This window comes from Zootoca vivipara, chromosome 8 (genome assembly GCF_965207765.1).
Source record: "Zootoca vivipara chromosome 8, rZooViv2.hap1.1, whole genome shotgun sequence".
NCBI lineage: Eukaryota > Metazoa > Chordata > Lepidosauria > Squamata > Lacertidae > Zootoca > Zootoca vivipara.
This window is the reverse complement of record NC_142591.1, coordinates 26590039-26597152: the sequence shown is the minus strand read 5'-3', so window position 1 is coordinate 26597152 and position 7114 is coordinate 26590039.

Sequence of the window (7114 nt, the reverse complement as noted above, 5' to 3'; positions counted from 1 at the left end):
AGGCAAATAAATTCCCTTTTGCATTTGTTACCGTGCAGAATTAAAATCACCATGTGTGCAAAGAATGCTTTTAAAATAAAACACTTTTGTGTTGACCAGTTTTATTGTCGTCTCCCATGTTGTACAATATGTTTCCTCCAGATGGGGATCAGTTATCCAAAAGAACAGCTATGTGGTGTTTTGTTTTCCTTTAGCTGGTATTATCAATAGCTGCGGTGCTTTTAAAATAATGTCAGCTGAAAAAAGCAGATCCCTGGCCCAAGGAGCACAGAAATGTAAAAGCCCTGCTAAATCAAACCAAAGTCCCATCTAGTCTAGCCAGGGCTGTCTCAAGCAGGTCGGGCGCCCTGGCGCCGTGGCACTGTGGCGCGGAGATTGCCCCGGCGCCCCCGCCCTGGTGGGCGGGCACAGCGCATAGCACAGCTTCTGCGCGGCTTCACCACACAGCGCCCACCTGCCGGCCCCACGCCCTGGCGCCCCGCACCACCAAGACTACCCCTAGAGTTGGGCCTGAGTCTAGCACCCTGTTCTCCCCAGATTCCTATGGGAAGCCTGCAAGGAAGACAGAAGCACCACATTACTCTTTCCACCTGTGATTCCCAGCAGGTGATACCCAGAGGCATGTTGCCTGTGACACCGAATGTCATGCATGGCCATCATGGCTAAGCAGCCACCTAGCTCCGGTAGTGCAACAACGATCGGTCACCAGGTGGAGGTTAACATCCCTCTGCATTGAAAGGTGCACTCAGTGAGCTCAATACTCCATACTTCTGCTTTTGGCTCTCCTTCGCTAGATGAGAATAACCCAAATTTCATTAGAGTGTGAGGCACCAAAGGAAGAGGCGGAAGTTAGAGGAAGGAGCAACGGGGGATATGTAAGTACTACGGTAAGTTTAGCTATACGAATTTCCAGGGATCCTTTCAATGATTATCCAGTTTCCTGAGGACAGATAAATGGGAATATTACATTAACATAGAGGTTAGTACTTAGGGTTGCCCAATGAATTTTGAAGAAAAGCTCAACAACTTTTGTGTCCAGATTTTCACTTTTTGAAATATGGCAACCCTACTAGTACTGAAAGTTTCCTATTCATCAGAGTCTCCCAGGACTGAGCATATTCAACTATTCTGTGATCACATCACACTAAGAGCCAGTGTGGTGTAGTGGTTAAGAGCGGTAGACTCGTAATCTGGGGAACCGGGTTCGCGTCTCCGCTCCTCCACATGTAGCTGCTGGGTGACCTTGGGCTAGTCACACTTCTTTGAAGTCTCTCAGCCCCACCCACCTCACAGGGTGTCTGTTGTGGGGGAGGAAGGGAAAGGAGAATGTTAGCCGCTTTGAGACTCCTTCGGGTAGTGATAAAGCGGGATATCAAATCCAAACTCTTCTTCTTCACCATGCAAGCACAGAATATGGAACTTGGTGCAGAAGTAATCCTTTCGAAACTCTGAGCTTTCCTCTCTTTGTTAAAGACAAAAAGAACTTCAAGGACTTAAGGCGGCAGAGGCAGACATGAATGTTTGGCTCATGCCTGGTGAAATTACAGGCACCAATGAAAAGATGACTTGAGCAGGCTTCAAAGCTCAGCGTTCAAGTGACCTGCAGTTGTGCCTTACCCTGCACCATATAAATGATGCAAAATCTATGAAAACTTGCTTAGTTTAATCAGGACTCTGACTCCAACTCTTCATCCTCAGCCTGGCATAATACGAAAAGTTGCACAGAAGTCTTGTGGAGCTTGGAAGCAAATTTTGCAAGGAAGCAAATCTCCTATCTTCTGCTGCCCTTAACTTTCCTGAGCTTTTAAAGGTCCAGAATCTGGTTGGCAGCATCTTTACTTGCTGAGAAAGGTCCCCAGACAGTAACCCCCCCACACACATTGTTCTTCTGTAGCAAAGCTTCCTTGCAAATATACTTCTACACGGTCAGCTTTATACATAACCTGCAGTCTGAAGCAGATTTGTCTATGTTACAGTCATTTTTAGCAATGTGTCGTAAGCCAGGCACATCCTTTGTTAGGAAACTACAGCTGATACATTGCCATGGGGACAATATAGTTAGCTAATTGCTTCCTTAGTAGAGGATCATTTTTTGGAACTCCCTGAATAGGAAAAAAAGCAGTCGGAGAACGGGGCCGACTTTCTTCCCAGTTAAGGATGATGTAATCTAGACCTATGTGAAAAATGAACAAAAGAACAGAATTCAGTTTTGAGAGTTCCCTATGAAGAGAGATTGATGATTAAACTACTCTGAGAACTGTACAAATGACCCTCTGCACCCTTAACAAGCTATAGCTCCTGGGATGATTGTGCTATCAAAGCACTTCCAATGCATGGTGTGAATGCTTACCTTCCAACATTTCTCCAATGAAAATAGGGACGTCCTCAGGTGGCACTGTGGGTGAAACCACAGAGTCTAGGGCTTGCTGATCAGAAGGTCGGCAGTTCGAATCCCTGCAATGGGGTGAGCTTCCGTTGCTCGGTCCCAGCTCCTGCCCACCTAGCAGTTCCAAAGCACATCAAAGTACAAGTAGATAAATAGGGACTGCTCCGGCGGGAAGGTAAACAGCGTTTCCGTGCGGTGCTCTGGTTCGCCAGAAGCAGCTTTGTCATGCTGGCCACATGACCCGGAAGCTGTCTGCGGACAAGCGCTGGCTCCCTCGGCCTATAGAGCGAGATGAGCGCCGCAACCCCAGAGTTGGACATGACTGGACCTGATGGTCAGGGGCCCCTTTACCTTTATTCTATAATATTTTTTTTTACTATTTATACCCCACCCATCTGGGTTGTCCTAGCTACTTTGGAGGCTTCCAACATATATGAAATAATAATAAAATATTAAACATTTAAAAACTTCTCTATACAGGGCTGCCTTGTATAGGGATGGCTTGAGGGTTCGGATAACTCCATCCCCTCCAACATTCTCCGATGAAAATAGGGACGTCCTAAGAAAAAGTGGGACATATAGGGATCGAATCAGAAACTGGCACAGCTTCTGTAAATCCGGGACAGTCCCTGGAAAATAGGGATACTTGGAGGGTCTGCAAACGTGGTCCAAGTCTGGGTAAGTTCTGTGCTCCTGTAACTTCTCACTACTTGCAGAAGTGAGATGGGAATAAGCTCAAAGACGAGTGCAACAAACTGGCCTCCTTTAAACACTGAAGCACCTGAGATCCCTCTCTGGGCCATACAGCTCCCTAACACACAGTCTACTTGGACCCAGAGCATAATAACTCAGGGAAAGAGGAGCCCTGAAATGACTTTTCTCGGTGAAATAGAAAGGCCGCAGGGAACCGAATGAGTCAAAGGCCTGGCTCCACAGTCTGGGAGGGGCTGTGTTTCATTTCTTAGATGTAGGTCAGTGCCAAAGCTTCGGGCATCAGCTTCGGGGTTTTGGAAACTGACACCAGATGTTAGATGCCACTGGTGTGCCAAACCTTGCAAAAGTTTAGGGATGCCTAGGCACAACAATAACAATTGGGAGCAAGTGGGCAGCTATGATGGGCTTTGCATTCCCCCCCCCCAGTCCCTTAAGAACTGCCAAGTGTCCCTATTTTCCAGGGATGTCCCTGATTTAGGGAAGCTGTCCTGGTTTCTGATTTGATCCCAGAACGTCTCACTTTTCCTTGGGATGTCCCTATTTTCATTGGAGAAATGTTGGAGGGTATGGAGTTATCCGACCCCCGAACCATCTGAAAGCAATCCTGTATCGCGAAGTTTTTTTAAAAAAATGTTTAATGTTTTATTATGTTTTTATATATGTTGGAAGCTGCCCAGAGTGGTTGGGGCAACCCAGTAAGATGTGGCGTATAAACAGTAAAATTATTGTTATGGAATGGGACATTTCATCGAGGAAATGTTGGATTTTATTAACTGGACTCAACTCAAGATGGTTTACTGCGTTGGGCAATGAATGCAGTCATCAGAAGGCTCCCAGTCAGCCTTTTCTGTTTAATGTTTTAGCAGCAGAGCATTAAAAACATTTTTTTGTCCACACCCCCACCCCCCACCCCCAAAAAGCAACATAAAGCAATCCCTATGAAAAGCTTGCATTTGATGCTCTGTAAAAGGGGGTCAGGAATGATGTTGTTGCAGCTTGTGGGTTCTGGATAATCTATCCTGGGCTCTTTTCCGAGTCGAAAGTTAAAAATCTCTGCCTCCAGCTATGTGGAAATGGAAAAACCCAGGAGGATGAGTGGATAGGGACATGAAAGAGAGAGGTGGATTTTCACCGTCTTTTCATCCGAAAAGACATTGTTTCTTTTTTTTTTGAAAGATGATAAAATTCCTGAGGGCAGTCTGCACACAAATGCTTTTATCTTTCAGGCAGATTTGAGCAGGCTATCAATAGCTGTAATTAATGTGCCTTCAGACAGGAATTAAAAATAACCTTTGTGCTGTACTGGCTTTTAAAGGCAACAGGGCGACCTTCCTGACAACAAATAGCCTGCCTGCACTACATTGCAGACCGGAATTCTCAAAGTCCTTTGCTGTAATGGAGCTTCCATTAGGCATTCCACTTTTCAGAACCACACACTCTCTGTTGAAGAACTTTTTAGCCTTTTTCAAGCATGGCGCTGGTGCCATTGTAGCAGGGAGCCAGCTGCAACCTAACAGACGCAGCTTTATTATTATTATTATTATTATTATTATTATTATTATTATTATTCTGTATCTCCATTTCAAGGAGCTTGTTAGGGAGGTTTTTATTTATAATATTTACCATCTCACCTGCCTACAGTAGCACCTGTTGTCTCCCCACGTCACATTATCCTCACAACAAACCTGTAAAGTAGGCTAGGCTGAGAAAGTGAGAATGACTGTCCTATTATTGTTCAGTAAGCTTTGTGGCTGAGCAGCGATTCGAACATGGATCTCAAGGGTTTCAGTCCTTGCTTCTAACTGCCATTATTGGCATCTATCTGTCTCAAGAGACAATTGAGTGTGCCTCCGGGGGTTTATGGCAACCCTAAAATCTACACACTTCAAAATGTTGTGGTACATTTGGGGAGTCAAGAAGCACGTTGCAAAATCTGAAGATGGATGAAATGCAATGGATAATGACATTCCAAGCTGTTCCAAGAGGCACAGATCGGGTCAGTTTGCATCATAATCCACAGAAATTAAAATTCGTCTAGCATCCCTACGCCTGAATTACGGTACATTGTGCATTTTTGAGAGGCAAACTCAAGTTACCTACATGTGGGCTATGGCAAGGAGAACATTATTGGACAGAGCTAGTGGGCCATCCCAAGAAAAACAGCAGGGTCTACTGTCATTTTGAGGGCTTAAAATGATCCCTTCTAGAAATTTCTCCACTGAAGTAATCATTAGATACATGCTGATTTTATTACAATGTAAACCACTTCACGAGGCTGTGGGATGGCTCGATGTCCGGCTCAAGCTAAAAATAATATTTCCTTAAGCTAACATTTGCAACACATTTTCCCCAGTTCAGTATAATGTCGCCTTATATACTTTAAAAAATAAAAAAATACTTGTTTTAAACTTGTGGGTGAATGGTGAAGTCATCAGGAATAGAGTACTGTGGATTTCTGTTGGTGATAGAGCACTTCACCAGTCATACTTAAGTAGCTCAAAAAAGCTTGCCTATATCCACAGAAAAGCTGGCTCAAAAGAATAAAGTATTATCTGTCAGGTAGGTTGTATTCTCTGGTACCAGCAGAGCAGCAAACATTTGTGCCAATGCTGTACACTCTACAGCAGTATCTCTCAACAAGCCAGAAGACAGTGTTAGAAACTGAGATATGAAAGCTAGGAGCTAAATGGCACCTTAAACCTACCGGTAGGTTATGGGCGCAACAACAGAATGCCTAGGCGCACTTTTTTATGAGAATACAAAGCTGAAAATGAATGAACTTGCAGCTAAAATATGTTCATTTTTCACACAGTCTAGTCCTTCCCCTGCCTAATATTCTTAAGAGGGTTTCTTCTCCAGTCTTCAGAGAGTAGCTGGAAGTGGGAAGGCAGAAAATGGTGCTCCTTTCCTTCCACTCTGCAGTTTTAATCTGAAATTTTGGACACAGTATTGCACCCAGAGCTCAGAAACTGCTCATGCTAATGAAATTCCCTGTCCCAAAATGCGCCTAGAACAATGTGAGTTTCGAACACTGGACAAAGAAGGAAGACTGGAGGAAGGTCTCCCTCCTCTGAGCAGAAAGGGACAAAGGAGATGTTGAAGGAAATTAAAAGGTGAGGAAAAGCTGGTATTAATTATCAATTTTTTTAAAAAATATACACAACCAGGAAATAGAATGGAATGAGATAAGAGGGAGTGCAGTATTTTTAGGTGGGTCCCTCGTGAATCTACTTGTGTAACTTTCAATTAACAATGCACCACAGCAGACTGAAATCTTTTGGTTATCAGCCTCATCAGTGAAGTAAAAGGCATCGGAAACCTCCCTGTCCTCATGTACAGAAACAGGAGTCTGGAATCTCTCATCCTTTATATCTGCGCCACAAGCAACGATGTACACTTCAAAGCCCTTCTTCCACTTTTTCCAGTTGTTGGCCACATTGCCTTGAAGCACCGGCTTCCCTAGAGAGTGGAATTATCCAAACTTAGCTTTCCTCCAAGCTTTCCGTGCTTTAAAGCTCTGTGTCCATGTGCGCCCCCCCTCCTTTTTTCTTTTTCTTTTTGCTCTGGAGCTTTCCCCACAGAAGTCCACTCTTTAAAGCTGAATCAGAACAAATGAAAATCCATGGAAACTCTAGATTGCTGTTTGCTCTGATATGCCAATCCTGCTTCTGTTTACCACCATTGTGTGACTGGTGGGCCTCACTCTTTTTCAGCCACCTCCATTGGGCCCCGAGGGTAGAAAGTTTGAGAGCCTCTCATACAGGGACAAGGAACAGCAGGTATGTTCTAGAACACCATACCCTCCAATATTTCTCCAATGAAAATAGGGATGTCTTATTTTACTACTACTACTACTACTACTACTAGCCCACCCATCTGACTGGGTTGCCCCAGCCAATCTGAGTGGCTTCCAACATATGTTAAAGCATAATAAAATATTAAACATGAGGGGAAAAACATCTCTATACAGGGCTGATTTCAGTTGTCTTCTAAAGGTTGTACAATTGCTTATCG